Consider the following 17,400-nt stretch of genomic DNA (forward strand, 5'->3'; position numbering starts at 1 on the left):
CACACACAAACTGGTAAACTGTACCGTCATATTCATTCATGGAGACACACTGCATTCTTTTTGGAGGGTCTAAATGATCTGAGCTGTTCATTTTACCCAGTAATACTCATCAGAATAATAGGATCGTTTACTGTTTCTTTCCCTTTGAAACATAAGTATACTGATGTAGGAGTCTTTTTCTTTCTTTTTGGCTTTGCAATAGAGGATAGATAACCTTGAATTGAGGCACAACATTAGGTCCCTGTTAGGGATCTGCCACTCAGGTGTTACCATAGCTACACACATCACTACATAGCATGCTGCTACGTGTTTAACATTGATGTTGCACCAGTACAGACGCAAATACACACATTTAAAAAAAAAAAACAAAAAAAAAACGAAAACCTTACAAAGGAAGAAAACTCCAAAATATTAACGCGGTTGAGTTTGACAGTTTGATGGATGAAGTATTCATGTAAGATGAGGTTAAAGCCGTTACGCTGGTCTTTTCCTAGTGTTTCTTAACACTGAAGCTGTAACACACAGAATGACATTATTTTTACACACATCCTGTGGCAGTGAATGTTTGTAGATATATATATATTACATATATACATATATTTTCTGAGACACCCAAACAGTTTGACAATAACTTGCGTGTTTTCAAAACATAAAAATGAACTAATTTTATACTGTTACTCATGTTTGTTTACTTTGGCACCATTTCAGATTCCTCTTCAAAACTGACATGACACTTGCCTGCAACTTCTGCGTAAGCGCTGTTGTATTATAATAACCTGGTGTGTGCAATTTGCTGTCTTGCATCATAGTGAAATTTTCAGCAATAATCTCTCAGTCAGGACCAAATCAGGGATTCAGCTGTAGTGTCAGGTACAAAGTTATTGTCTTTAACTGTCCCTTTTCTTGTCTGGGGAAAAAAAAACATCCGAAGAATTGTTAGATCATTGTAAGTCATTATGTAAAACAGATATTCACTCTAACCCTCTGAATTGTAGTAATGGTGATTATTTTGGCGTTCATTGAGGGAATCATTTCACAGTTTGAGTTTAAATGCTCCCTGGAAACTGATGGATCATATTTGCTGTAGGTCACTGGATTTACTGTTGTGCCAGATTGGTTTAAATTGTACCAGAGTGTCTTCACTTGAGTTAATCTACCATAAGAAATGGTGGCTACTATTTAAAAGAAAAGACAAAACTGGTGCCGTTTTTTTTTTTCCCCTCCCTAGTGATGTTTACAATGAGTGCTCATAACAGATGAGAGTTTGTTATTATAGTGGAGCTGTTGTTACAGATATGAAACAACAGGGGGAGCCAGAGCATCTAGTTATGTCAAGCTCATAATTATTATTTTTCTGCAAAACAGAGCTATCCAAATTACTTTGTTTTTTAGTTGGTTTTAGTGAATTGTTCTGCCAACAAAATGATTTTGATGTAATTTAAGTTTACTTGACATGTTCAAACCAATTTAATAACTGAGAAATGTTTGGGGAAAAATGACTAATCTCTGATTAATCTCTGCATTGTGCAGTAACTCAGATGTCTCTTGTCTCACTGCTTGACCAGGCTGCAGGGTTGCTGTTGGGAATTACCAGATTTTTGGTACTGCCATTCACAATGCTAACCACACCCTCCCGTTTTTTGGGGGGAAAAGAGAGAGAGAGAGAGAGAGATTTTCAGACATCAGAAACTCTTAAACCTGTCAAAGCAGTGTGATTATGACCACACTGTGTCTCTCAGCTAGGGCTGCTCAAACCCTATTGGCAGGTTTTTTTTGTGTTTGTTTGTTTGTTTCTGTTTTTTTCCTTCATCTTAATGGATTTCTTATTCTGCAAAAGAGTCAGCCAGGGTATTCCTCTCTTTCTCAATATTCATGGCTACTTCCATTACAACTGTTCTTATTTGTACCTGTGGCTGACTTGAAATTCCATTCATCATGTATGTATGAAAAGAAAAAAAACCACCCTGTCATTTGCGTTTTATGAATACCCTGTGATTGTAAGTTTTTTGGGTTATTCTGTTTAATATTATTGCGTGCAAGCCAAACTATTGCAGCTGTTGTGTGAGGTAACGTTAGACGCTTCCAGTACAACAGATACATTTGTAGAGAATGAGGAAGCAATAGATATTAGAGTATATTTTTGTTAATGAAACGGTGAGCACAGAACGTGCCGCTTGAGGACAAATAAATCGACAGTTAAGTAACAATATATTGTTTAAAGATTGGATTTGGAAACAGTCGAGCATACAGTGCGTGTATATTGACTGGACTTGTAATTATTAACAATTCAGATGTTTATACTGAGCACTCTATATTTATAATCAAATCTATTTTGGTGACGTGAATAGATTCTGATTATATGTGCACATAAGTTCATTTTTTGACCAATGCCAACATGCAATGCAATTTTCTGCAACTTCTGCAACAGATATTTTATGACAATCTTTTACCTGGTCTTTCAAATCACTCTGCAAAATTCTACTGTTTGTAAATAAAAAAAGCAACATTTTCCTAAACATCTGTTTGAGTCTGAGTTTATTTGCAAGTGAACAAACATGATGTCCTGTCTGTGACTACAAAGACTGTATTCAGTTATACCAGTGGGGAATTTTTGTAGTAGGGATGCAATGAAAAGGCTGGGTAGACAGTTTAACACGTTAGAAGAATTAATCTCAGACAAGCATGTGAGACAGGGCTGGATAAGGAATAAAACAGAACAGGGCTTTATTGTCCACAGTGTGGAAACGTGTCCTCAGTTTCGTAGTGACATTAAAAACATTCAGTAAATAGCGTCAGCACATGAAGACATTCACAGACACTCATTTACAGACAAATTCTGTGGCAGTTCCAAAACAGCTGGTCAGAATAGCCAAAAATTCACATGATGGTATCGGTTTTATTTTGGATGGAAGCAGTGCGTATCACTGAACAGTGTCCTCTTATAATTAAATGAGGTTCTTTAATGACATTAAAATACAAATACTTAAAATGCCAAGTACTAATCTCAGTACAAGACTGAATAGTTCTAATTCTCTCACCATTCTTGTGCACATTCTTCATTTGGAGTTAATAATAAGTTACTTGTGTTATGCTGCCTCCCATGGCTACTGCTGCTCCTCTGCACTGTTATAGCAAATTATGTTATATGTCCTCTCACTACCAGACTCTTTAAATCAAAACCAGGTCCACGTGGTGGTGGAGGCATCTCTTTTTAGAGGTTATCGTTTTATCTGGCTAGATTTGGAGCTTCTGGCCTGCTCCCACTGTACTCCATGTCCCCAGCATTTGAAATGCAGATAAGGGGTGTTTATTTGCATAAAAAAGTAGTAATTTTGCTTTCGATAAGAGTTTAATAAAAGCAATTATTTGCTTTTATTAAACTATATTTTAGCCTACTGTTCATTGTCCAAGACCTAACATCTCTTTATGTCTTTATTTTTCAGTGGAAGCACACACTAAGTCACTTGGAGTAACTTCATAATACTCTTTCCATGCTAACAAATCACTCTCGTTGCAGCTGGCTTAGCTAAGTCTTTCCTGGTATGACGGCTGATCCATTCCACTGCACAGACCTCAATTCCATTTTACGATATTAAAAAGTGCAAGACAAAGGTGAATGCAGTGGGCTATGCCCGCACTTTGACTTTACTGGTGGTGTTGCATAATTACACAGTGATTTGGGGGTGATCTGAAAGCGGTTGAGCTGAGTAAAAAGAAAACATGCAAGAAATTGAGCAATTTTGGGTATGCAGCTTGAAGATGACTTTGATAAGGAGTCGGAGCTTTTCATCCAAACTCAATCCTTCGCATCACATATGACAATTACTGTCACTCCCTTTTCAGCCAAGTTCAAAAAACGTATTTTTACATATCTTTGAAAACAAATGAAGCAGAAGTCAAGGGTTCAAGCGGTCTCATGAGAGTCATCCTATCAGGAGAAGCCTAAGTTGTCTAATTTACCACAGGGCCAAGGTCAAACTACAGCTCTGGAAAGAATTTCGGCCCCTGTTTTTTCCTCATTGTACAATGATATCATGCTGCTCAATGATTGGATACTAATTTGACATCTGCTTCTGCTTCAACTTTCTTCAGCTTCAGTCTTCAGAGTTATGTACAAATCTTCAACTTTTACAATGTTCTCTCTAAACTATTCAACAATTAACCAGACCACACCAACTTCATGCAGATAAATGTGATAAACAAAACCAGCGCTTTGACATCACAGGTGAGTTCCACAAAGTAGTGTTACAAGGTATTTAAGCTCATCCCCAAAAGACAGGTGGTTGGGAGCCTTGTCTAATTAAACAGTACGCAATCTGTTCATTGCAGTGCATGACTCGATGACACAATGTTTGTGACATATTGAGAAGTTATTAAAATTGTTTCCATAAGTACACCATGTCCATTAATATAATATGATACATCACACTGCAATGATACCACTCCCACAATTCTTTTAGAAATAGCATGCTAGCCTGTCTCTTCACTAATCCCATTTGGTTCCACAGTGTATCATCATGTAAATCTGAAAAGCTTTATGTCTTATTAATGATTTCCTAGCTCTGATTTGTTTAAATGATCTTTCAAGGCCTCAGAGTTTTCAAATTTAAAGTTGACCCATCATTTGCTTTCCCGACATGACATGCTAAGACAGAATCTGTGTCGTTACTCTTTAGAGTTTAGCTCTAGGCATCACCACGTGAGCCAACCTCTTTCCTGCATGTTTGTGCTTCCAGCAATGCCGCTGGAACTCTTGCTGTTGGAAACCTTAGGTGTCTGGGGAGGGGGGAAAACTATCCGGAAAACATAACTTAAACAGAGCACAAGGGGCCTAATAGCTAAGGCGCTAGCGTCCTAAATCAGGCAGACTTGAGTCACAGCTGGATGCTCGGAACCCAAGTGGTGTAGCAGTGGAGTGCTGGGCATGTAACCCTGGGGTCAACGGATGGAAACCATCCTGCATTAGTACTAGAGCATCCTTTCAAGGCTCTTTACTGAAATGTTGTTTAACTAAACCGTGCTGCAGAAAAAAAAAAACACGTCTGGTTTTGGGGTGGGGGGGTGAGAATAGTCATCTAATGGGAATAATCATATTGTATTAGATATCCTCACATGAGTTGAGTGGTCTCCTGTGTGCCCATGATCCAACCAACACCAGCATGACCCTTGCTGTTCGAAACCTAATTTGTGTTGTAAAGGAGAATGTGTCTGGAAAACACCATTAAAATTCAACCCAAGGGACAAAATGTCTTAAGTACTTAACACCTCTTTAAGGTTCAAGAGTTCAGGCCCCACCTGAGGTGTTCATGGGCAGTATGAGGCTACAGAACATGCTGGGCTCATAAGCAAGAGGTCAATAGAGCAAAACCGCCCTCTGTTAATCAGGATTTTGGTTTTAAGAGTTGTCAGTGAGGTGACTCTTGCCCTTGGATCAAAAGGTAAGTTTTCCTCATCACTCTAAGTTTGACCGGGTTGGTCAAGTGTTCAATTTCTCTTCTAAGAATGCGGCTGGTTGAGCTGTACTTAATGAAACAGTTGGGCTATCTTCAGAGAAAAAGCCATTTGGAGTGTTGAAAACCATCATCTGTTTAGATGAGTTTCAGTAACCTGGGTTTTGCCACATTGGTCAGGTTTTTTTCCTGATCACTGGTTCTCGCAAAGGTATTGCCGGCTCATTTGCTGATGTTAACTTGGCTTTGTCTTTGAAGAAATGGTGACTGGGAAAAAATATTTAAGCAGGATTCCATTGCCCTGATACAGTGGGGACAGGTCTGCTAAGACATGTTATCACCTTGAATCTCAGATTGCCTCATAGCGGAGTGGCTGAGTAGATGCATGCAGGGAGCATAACCCAGAGATCCATAATTTGAAACCACATTGTGCTAATAAAGCTGTCTCTCTAAAACCAAATTTGGTAAAATGAACTGTGCTGTTAGAAAAATTCTGATTTGATCATCTATTGACTCTTGGGAAGCCTTACATTATATTAGTATAGACGTGACCATTGATTCCCTGTAACCATGCCTGTTCTTCTATCTATGCCTGCTGGGAGTCTTACCAATATAATCCTGATAAATCTGGTGAGGGGGGAAAAGTGTTTAAAAAACCTTTAAACTGAGTCCTAGTAATCAGATGGGAGAGGAATATGCCTCCTAAACCAGGGATCACAGATTTGAGTCTAAGTTCGACTGCTCAAAAGCAGAGTGGCACAGTGGAAGTGTACCTGGCCCATAAACTTCAGGTCAATCAAAACTATCCTCAGCTAGTCAAGAGTTCTCTTGTAGGGCTCTCAAGCCAAGTGTCATTTAACTGGGCTGGGCGGCAAGAACAACTTTGATTTAGAGGGATAAGAATCATGTTGGGAAAGATTACATTGTTCTGGGTTTCACCTCATACAGTCAAGTGCTCTCCTGCATGCCATTTCTTCCAGCAATGATGGATCTTGCTGTGGGAAAACCTGGTGCATCTGGCGAGGGGAACGGGGTCAAGGAAAAACATCTAAACAGAACCCCAGTGGCCTAATGGGTTGCAGGTTTGAGTTCAAGTTTAAGCGCTTGATAGAGTGGTGCACTGGAAACATACTGGGCCCACAGCCCAGAGGTCAGTGGATCAAAACCATCCTCTGATTATCTTGCTTTCTCTCTCTCCAGGCTTCATATCCAAGTGTTTTCAAAATAGACCATGCTGCCGGAATATTTCAAATGGTTCAACCATTAGCTATTGGGAAGCATTATGTGTTGCTTCATATGTTGTGTTATTTTGTCCTTTCATGTTCTTCTGCTGTTATTGTTGGAAACCTCATAAGTCTGGTCAAGGAAAAACAGCTAACAAAGAACATTTGAACATTTGACAGAAGCATTAGCCTTATATGTTTTGGATTTTGGGTTCCTATCTGAGGTTTTCATGAGCAGCGTGGTGAAGAAGGGTGTGCTTAGTCCATAACCCTGTGGTTTGAGCCCTCAGCTGATCGCAATGAAAGTAAAACAAGGCTAGTGATAAGTGGGTTAAGTTTGGGCACCATGTCACATTACAATGGACTGTGCTGGAAGAAAAACTCTGAGATGGAGGAACAAGAAAAATGATGTCTTGGAGAACGTTAAATTGGTCTGTCTTTGACTGACATGGGTTAAGTGTTTAGTGCTTGCTTGCTCTGGGACTGCTGCCGATGGAAATTCAGCATGTCTGGTCGGGAAATAGAGTCATGCAAAAAACATCTAAACAGAGCTTCAGTGATCTAATGGAAAGGGGGGTGCTTCTTAAGCCAGGGATCACAGACTCGAAAACCTTTGCTTGAGTGCTTGAAACCCAAAGTAATACAACAGAAGGATGCTGTGCTCTTAACCCACAGGTTGACAGTTTAAGACCATCCTCTGTTATTCAGGATTTCTTTTTTCCAAGCTGTGAGGCTGAATATTTTCAAAACAAACTGCTGTGGTCCAAAAACCATGGATGTGGAGATGAGAACCATCATAATTATCTGATATGTATTAGATCAACACATGTATCAGCACACTGGTGTATTAATCAGTGAATCAGTTGGTTTACCACTTAGTTACCGCATTTAAAATGATGGAGATGTGTCATATCCATTGAGGTTTTTCGTCCGTGAAGACAACATTAACTTTACCTGACAAGATTAATACATTGTGTCACTGACGTTTAGATATTGTTTGAAGCAGAAGCAAATTTTCTGTTATGGTCAATTTAATTTCATATGTATGATGTGGTTATTCACAGCTATATGCTCAGATCAAACCATTTTTAACATCAGTCAACATGCAGCTTTCTGTTGAGGCTGCATGAATGGCATACGTTATTCTTTACAAAGCCTGAGTGGGTTGTCAGTCACAGTGCACTTCACACTTTTTTATTCCTTTATGCATTCAAAGTGCATCCCACTACATCTGCCTTACACATAGAATCTTTTTCTTATTTCTTATTTCTTTTAGTGGTAGGAAGGCCGTTTACTTATGATGTTTGAGATTACCATGCACCTTCATAATGCAATGTAAGAACATTTGGATTGTCATTCACTGTTCAGCGTATACGTGATAGACTCAAAAATCAGGTGCATTCACGTGTTATGTGAATTGCATGTTGTTGCTTTTTTTAAACATACTAAAGAAGGAACGTGAGGACATTTCAAGAAAATAAGGGCACATGGCCCAGTGAGATCCAGAGAGAGCGAGAGAGATTGAGAGACAGAGACAGAGACAGTGTATGTGTGGGATTATGCACTGAAGGTCTGCTAATATGTCATACACACGACTGTGCCTCACTCCCCTCTCTCAGGAACACACTTCAAGGGTAAAACTTCAATTAAACAGCCTGCATGCGGAGAGGGCAGGACTCTGATCTATTAAACCAATCCACAGGTCAGCCTTGTGGACTGTCTGAAGTTTCCTAAACAAAACTGTTTGCACCCCATCAGTTATGATGTGATGATTTTGAAATAACATTGATGGACTTGTTCAGAGGTAAAATTGTCAGTAGACTCAGAGATAACTGATCAAAACCTTGATCTTGTGAAGTTATACTTGAAAAAGTAATCCGATTCATCAGCGTTAACTCGAAAAACACACAAATCAAGGCAACACACAAGAGTGTGATCATGAATTTCTGGTTGTGAACAACATAGGCCAGCACAGAAGAAAGTTCTTGTTGCATCTGAAGTCACACCAAAGCAATCTATCAAGTGCACCATAAGAAAAAAAATTATGTAAGTACAGCTATTGTTTTTCAGCAGCCATCATTTGCAGTTCATCATCCGAGAAACAAAACTGTCCCCCACACAAACAGGCATATTGAATATAATGTTCTCTGAGACAAAGCGTTTAACTGTGAGGACACATCTACCCACAATCCTCCCTGGTGTGTCTTCACAGCACTGGTATGCCCAGTCAGCTGTGAAGAACATCAGGATTGTCTTGACAGGTCAGCCACAAACTCTGTGAGGCACTTTGTTTTGGAGCTTACACTGTGAATTAAGTGTGCCTACAGCATAATCTCAGTGAATTCAACAGCCTGTAGTTCTGTACAGCTTCAGAACAGCCTGCGGAAGGTCTGGAGATGCTTTAATGGTCCTAGCGAACTGAATAATGTGTGGTACATTATCAAAGACAACATGACTGACATGTGTATGTGCAGCACTTTATCTGTGGTTTATGTCTCATGTTTAGTGCATTGTGACGTCTTTAGCCTTAATGAATCTGCAAGCATTTCCCACACCATGCCGTTCACCTTACCTGTTATGTCATTAGTCTGGCTACACTTACGTTCCATTGAATTGGTCATGTTAAAATGATCTGCCTACTCAAGCTGTCAGATTTAATTTGCTGAGCTTTTCCAGTTGAGACACAGTTATACCAGTTTCAGTTATCTTCATTTGAAGTTTTTTGAAAGCACATATATCTGCAGGAGCGATTTTTATTCCCCATTTGAGAGAGAGAGAGAGAGAGAGAGAGAGAGAGAGAGAGAGTGTGTGTGTGTGTGTGTGTGTGTGTGTGTGTGTGTGTGTGTGTGCGCGCGCATGCATTTGAGTGTGAGAGTGAGTGAGATTGCATGTGAGTGGCAGCATCTTTCAGTTCAGTGTCCTTTATAATTTTATAATGCTTTGATGGATTAATTATTTGAAAAGCATTATCAGTCATCACAATACGGTATGGATTTAGGTTAAATGTATAGCATATGCTGTAGTATTCCATGTAGACAAGGTAAGTGAATGAGTGTAGTTTTGCTCCATTGTACAAGTCACTCAAAAAAGCAAAGAGCTGATGTGACTCATAAAGTACATTGATATCTGCTGCTTTCATGTCATCCAGACGGCTGGATGGCTCCAGAGACACCGGAGCTCTGTATTATCTGTGTCACACCCGAGCTAGCCGTCATGTGGCATCTTCACTCAAAGTCACGTCCCCCATATTAACAAACAGATGAGACCATTGTGAGTCCCCGCTCTATTGGCCTGTATGTTGGTGCGTTTGCTTAACCTCCTGTGTTTAGACTCTGATTAATAGAGGAGAATGGACTTTGTAACACATATGTACACACACACACACACACACACAAAGGCGAGAGGCAGATCGCTGTCTGCACTTGCCTATGCATAGATCATCACTCACCATGTCTGAGTGTGAAAACATCTGTGTGTTGCCCTTGTGCTGGGTTGAGGCTCTAGTCACACCTTTACATCGCTGAGGGTTATATGCACAGCACCTTCACACAACCTCTCTGTGTGAGCTCTCACTGGCTATCTCCCTTTGTGTGAAAAACATGCCCTGAATGTCCCACCAAAGTCAAACGTGCTTTGCTGTCAAGTGCTGACTGTAAGGAGGCGTGGAGTGGTGGTAGGAGGATGCCAGGGGACATAGGTATTAATGACTCTGGTATTCATATGTTTTTGGAAATGCCAAACATTCATTCAAAGGTTTTGTTACAGCCGTAATAGTTGCAGGTGATAGTTGTACTCGTTTCCATGAACCATGAAGCAGTGGTCTCACATTACATTTGACGATATTTTATAAGAGCTTTCAGGTAATGGAATCTTAGCTATCTCATTGTGACTCTCTTGAAATTAAAAAAAATACACTCTTACATATTTGAACCATTGAGTCTAAATAAAGTGAGCGTTACAAATTAGTTCCAATTCAATTTGAATAGAAGCTCTGCAGCAGCAAGAGGATACGACTCACTTATCTGTTGTGGTTTACAACACGAAAACCTCTCTCTCATTCTCTCTCCCTCTCTCTCACTCTCTCTCTCTCTCACTTTCTCTATCTTCCTCTCCCTCTCACCCTCTGCCCTCTCTCTCTCTCTCTCTCTCTCTTTGCCCTCTCTCTCAGTCAGTAGGAACCAGTTCTCTGGGCTTCCTGTTTTAACAGTTCTCAGTAGATCCCTGTAGCCCGGGCCCAGGGTGCATAGAGGGAGACGGCCTGTGGAAAGTAAAGTCTAATTCCAGCATTCTCCAGAGGCTTTGTGTCCACAAACTTAGAGGACGGCCTGACGTTTAGTGCTTCACCAGGACAGTAACGCAAAACATGTGGCCTAAGAACAAACCTTCTCACAAGGTCATCAGACACATGCCACATTACAGGTTGGAATAGAAGCAAAATATAAACTGTCAGGAAATGTGTGGCAAAAGTAAATATAAAAAAGTATTGATATTGACAAAAACAGGGGTTTTTTTTTACACAGAGCCTGTAATAAATCGGATAAAAACAGTTTAGTAATAGTTTAGTGAGAATGGACCTTTCTGCAGGAAGAGCACACTCTGTGACTAGCCCCCACCAACACATACACACACACACACACACACACACACTTTGTATTGCAGGCTGACACCTTGTGTGTCTGAACACTGGAACATCTTATCATGGCCCTGTTTCTAATTTCACTGTGTGCTTGTCACTGTAGACCAGCTCCTGGGGTGTTTAAGGGTTGACCAGTGGAGGCATCTGCCTTGGGTACGTCCTGTCCCCACATACACACAGAGGTCCTATTCTCTCAGATCTTAAACCCACATTAGTACTTTTATCAGTGTGTAAATACCACAGAGTTGGCCATTTATCACTGCCGCATTATCCAAGCTTTTGGATAACCAGATGACTGATTACATTTGGTTTGAAATGAGTAAAGACACTTTTAAACTTAAACTGAAAAAAAATGCTCGGTCATATAAATTATATATTGTCCAGTACAGGTGTAGTGTGAAGCTATAAAAAATTTGATGACCACGAAGATATTTGTAAAAGTGTTCTTAAGATTTACAGACAAATGTGTCTGTTTCTTCATGTTCAGAAAGTGAGGCCCACTAATGGCTCTCTGTCAGTCCCCTGGTGCCACTTCAGGTGTATACACAAATAATGCAGCTACAGTGTTTGGTTGTTCAGCGTACGTTGTAAACAGGGTCTTCTGAAGTTTTGCAACAGGAGATTACACGGGCCTATGCTATCATGTGTTCCATGGGGGGAAAAAAGAAAAAAAACAGAATAGCAGTGAGCAACTTGTCTGGCACTGAAGTTTAAGGAGTACATTGCCTGTGTTTTTTCATTCGGTGTTTATCATCCTCTGTCTGGTAATCCCTCACATGAACATTGATGATGAGACCTTGCACTAAGAACCAAATTTAAAAGATCTACCATGTAAGACCATCATTAATATTCTTTTTTTTTTTCTTTTTAAATAATCAATAACTTGATTATTTAAAAATGTTTAGTAACCTCTTTGCATTATGAACTGCTTCAGTTTCCATAGAGTAACATGCAATAACCGTGCAGTGTAAAAAATGTTTGTATTGTTAAAACGCCTTTGTAAATAATTGCACAAATAATACACTCACATATTTGTTGTCAGGAGACAGAAATGTCAACGGCATCCATTTTAAATATTTAATCTAATCCCTGATGTCATAATAATCTGGTGAGTAGTGCACACTCCAGCTGTCTGCCTCGGCATATGTGTGTTTTTCTCATCTGAGAAAGATGGTGATGGCGATTCAGTAAAACATCAGTTGACCTTCAAGTCACATTTTCGCGGTTTGAAAAAAAAAAAAAAAAGAAAACAGCAGGCCAATTAGTGGCTAGACCACACATTTCCATGAGGATAAATACAACTCTACAGAGAAAAAAAACCTATGCCTCTTCACCACTGCCTCTCATCATTGAACCAATCAGGTTAAGGAGAGCTGAATACAAATTAGCTGCAACACAATGCATTGGAGAGTTATATGTGTAGATAAGGATGATGCGGATGAGTTTGCCCTGCTTCATGTTGCCTATTAACAGTAGATCTGAAATGACTAAATGGGTGTAACATGTAATATTTAAACCTCATATTAGACAACTGGTTTTCATGGCATTTCATTTCATTTTAAAATTTTAGTCGGTTTGTCTTTTTTAAAATTTGTGCTTTGCTTGATTTTTTTTTTTAATGTTTTGCTCTCTGTGTTCACGGCTTTGAGTTTAAAAAAAAGAATGAAATGCTTAACTGTTGTACTTCATTCGCTGCTGTCAAGTGCTCCAAGCTTCATATGTTTGTGTTTTGTCTTGGGGCTCTTGAACATCCCCTCTGGAGCCCTAATTCAATGGCACAGAGTGTAAAGCAAGTTTTTTTCCACACTCTTCTCATCTTCAGATCACAGCTAATGAAAAGGGCGAGATGACGAAAAGGAAGCCATAAGTGTTTCCTGAGATGAAGCTGCTTTGCCAGAACAAAACTACCCTCTCACCCTTGTCCCCTTGGCAAAAACGCAACAGTCTGTTGTTTCTATACGTGAGAGGGAGCGCTCGAGGACAATGCTTCGCTCACAAGAGGTTTCCACTTTCACTGTGTCATTAGATGAAAATGAATTATATTGATTACTTCGTTGTTTGGCATTTAATTCATGTTTTTATTTCATTATTTGTTTAATTGAAGTTGAACTGTGACTTGTGTATCTAATCTAAATAAGTATTCTTATTCACAATGTGGATAGTTCCTTACAACTGAGTAGCAACGTAAAACCATTACACAACAACACCATGCCGGTGGCTTAAAACACACAGTTAAGATTGTCACAGCTGTAATTTAAGCCTTCTTTCGGTGCCATCAGTGAACATTTGTGTCTAGTAATCGTCTCACTGAGCTGGTTTCTTCTTCTGTCAGTGACACGGGAAATGACCTTTGCTTTGGTTTGACTTCTCAGCCTCATCAAGCCTCGGAGAGCTTCCTTTGGAAGGATGTCTATTCACAAACGATGCATTCCCAATATGCTCTTGGTTGGCTGAGTTCCCACAGAGTATGATTATGTATGGAACGTACATGCAAAATGTATGATCTATCGAAGTTAATAATTAATGTGTCAAAATCATGATGTATATATAAACCAGTTTGTGACTGAAATGCAAACCGTGATGTAGATTAAATTAAGAGGGTTGTGATTTGAGGATAGGAGTTTAAAACACAGGTCTTTAAAGAAAATACTCAGATTCAAGCACATACAAGGATATTGGTTGCTCATATCCATCTGCTGATTATCAAAGGCTTATGGCACTCTTGTAACTTCAAATGAAACAGAATTTTGGACCGATCCCCTAATCCGAGCTCAGTGTACACTAGGCTGTGTTATTGTATATATGTATCTATGTGTGTGTGTGTATATATATGAGCTATTAAACCACATTACTGGAATATCATGCTTACTGTAAACATATCCATTGTTGCATCACAAACCCAGAGTGGATGTGCTGCAAACATAATAGACTTTTCATATTATCAAATACTCGTAGGAGACAGGGGCTGCCTTTCGATTGGTTGGTTATTAATCTGCGCTGTCATACCTAGGAGGTACCTGACTGTTTTCGTAATCAGCGGTATGCTGCAGCCAACGAAATAAATGGCAAAACATTCAGCCAGGGCCATATTTTCACTGTCACAACCGTGAAGAATGGACTTGCTATAAGCTATCAAATTTCCTTAATGCGTTATGCTTTTCCAAATGGCCAGACAACAACGTTATGCTTCTATTGAAACCATGTGAGCTCGTTGTCATGGAGATAAGGACACACTAAATATGCCTGAAGGGACTATGGGTATATACTAGATTATAGCTGCGGTTTAGGTTTTACATTGTCTTGTCAGCGGTCCAGCAATGCACTGTGCTTATATTCTGTAGTATAGCATATTCTTTTCTACATGTTCTATCATAGTATCTGCAAAAAAAAAAAAGACTATTTGGCCAGCAGCAACAAACTGAGATCTTGAATTGCATGGTGTTAACAGGTTATGTTAGAAATCCAGAGAAGTTTGTTTGTTTGCTTTTGTTTATAGGCTATGGAAATTATTAATTATCTTCACTATGCACCCATTTTTCTGAAGGAAGTGCACAGGGAGATGCTATAAGGGAGTCAACAACATATCCACGCTGGCCATGAAACTGATCTTGGCCTGGTTTCCAGTACTGTTTGGTAATAAGATGATATTTCCTTGTGGCACTCAAAATACAGATTCCAGACTGCTACCTTCAGAGCAGTTCGGTTTAGTAAGGTCTGATGTACTTAGTGGATGACTTAAGAGGTATCTTAAACCATTGAAAGTTGTGTTATCAGTTATAAACTGATGCTGTTTATTTCGAATCTTAAAGTAAAGGACTATTGATCACACTGTATAATAGATTTTCAGCATATATAAGTGATATATGTGCATTTCTGAAAGTGAAAATCAACCAATTCAGACTTTGTAAGATTCTCTCTTCCTCTCTCTGGATACATTCTAATCTCTAGAATCTGCAGTGCTCCCAAATGTGTTGGTATGTTCTGATTAGCAGACAACATATGGAAATTTAGACACGTGTAACTCAGTCTCTCCGTACATGAGTGCAAACGCGTCTTCACAGCTGAGGAGCTAATGATATTACACTTCTTAAAAAAAAAAAAAATATGCTGTGAATATGAATCATCAGCAGGGACTCCAAAACTACTTCTGGATACTTTGTACTGACAGGCGCGAAATGTTTTCCCGCATCGCCTCTGTGTGGTAAATGATCAAAGGGAAAATTGCGGCGTGACGAGCATTGGAGGTTTGGGAGAGGACTGATTCAGGCCCAATGTAAAAAGCCCGAAAGATTATGCCACTGTACTTCATGGGGTAGAAGAGCCATAAGGTTTACTAAATACTGGTGTCCTATTCAGGCTATTCAACTGCATAAACATACGGAAGCTGAAGTGCAATAAGTTATTATCAAAAATAGTTATAAGCAATTAATTTGTTACAAATATAAACAAAAACTAGTCATGAATTATTTGTCAGCAAATTAAAACTAAACAACATCTGCAAACCATAAACAAGAAAAAGTTTATTTAAATCAAACGACTGCCAGAATGAAAAAAGAAGGGGGGAAAATCGTCCCAAAACCTCCTGCAGACTGCTGATCCTACACCGAACTAAACGGAAGAAGAAACAAAAACCTGTACCATGTGCCAAGTGTCAGTAGGAGAGGAGTAAGATTTTAAAAAAACAGAAGACAAAGGAAGGAATGCCAAGTTTGCTCTTGCTTGTGTTGCAATGTACCCCCCCCCCTCCCTTTTTATCTCAGCTTTCACAGGTGGTGTTGATTGGAGCCATCTTCCACAAGTGAAAACAGTTCCAACAAACATTCACCAGGACACCAGGACTGATCACCTAGCAACAGCAAATAGAAAACAGGCCAAAGACTGACCAGTGTTTTGTATCTACCCTGTCCAGTTTTTGACCAGCTTAACAGTTTTTTAGAAAGTAAAATATAAATTTGTAACAAAAGAAAGTGAGTAAAGACCAAGTGTTTGTGAGAGACTCAACTATTTTAACAAAAGAAGGTTTTTGAAGAGTCAGTTTTTACTATTTCAAGACAAAAATATGAACCCACAAAATTAAAACATGTGCAGCATAACAGACCAGAGCTGGCCAAACTCTTCACAGAATTCGGCACACACAGGATCTGGCTGTGTGTGCACGTTTCTGTAAGTGTATGTAAGAGCAGCATCTCACCGTTCTGCCCCGGTCCATTCTCATACCATTACTCTTAAAGTTATGCAGATGGCCAGTTGACCGCAAACCATTAAACTGCTCTGATAAGAGATATTATAAAATAGGAAAAAGTGAACAGCCTACGTTGCATGTTGGTTTTAAAAACTCTCCATGACTTCAAGAGAAGGTTAATGTATTGTATATGTAGGAATGATCTGAAGTTTCACTTATTATACCACATTGGACTCTTCTTCCAAAACTTAAGTATTAAGCAGTTTGGCTAATCTTCTGTTTGTGCAGTCATATTTTTCAGCATTTCATCATTTTGTAAAACAAAACAAAAAGGGAAAAAAATAAATAAAATAGGCGTGCTCTGAAAACACTTTGGAAATTTGGCAAGCAGAAAAAGCTTGAAGTGTTTTCAAGTTCCGAGTTGAGAAAGAGCCAAGTCTCCTATGAAGAAAAATTCCACCATCATGTCTGGAAAGTCCACCACCCCATAGATCGTTGCCATAGCTGTATTTATTTACTTATTTGTTTGTTTACTGTCAGTAGAGAGGGCTTTACGAAGCCTGTATAATTCATGATAACAATAATGCCTTCACGGAAGGCCTCCCACAATAACAAGTAATTGTTAGCACTGACTATGTGTAATATGACTGATGACATTTTATGTGTGGGATGTGACCCCTGTTGACCTGCCCACTCAGGAGGCTTGTGGCATGTGTCTTGGTGTTCCATTGTTTGCTGGCATGTTTCAGGTACGGTGGATGTATTGATAATAATTTCATCTGTCCTTGGAGAAGTTTTATCAGTGTTGCTCTCCATAGCCATGCAGCTCTCCTCAGAGACGACCCGATAAGAATTAAGAATTCTCTGTTGGGCTTGTTAAAATAAAATTACAATAATATATCTCACTAG

The sequence above is a fragment of the Chanos chanos genome, chromosome 7 (genome assembly GCF_902362185.1).
Source record: "Chanos chanos chromosome 7, fChaCha1.1, whole genome shotgun sequence".
Classification (NCBI taxonomy): Eukaryota; Metazoa; Chordata; class Actinopteri; order Gonorynchiformes; family Chanidae; genus Chanos; species Chanos chanos.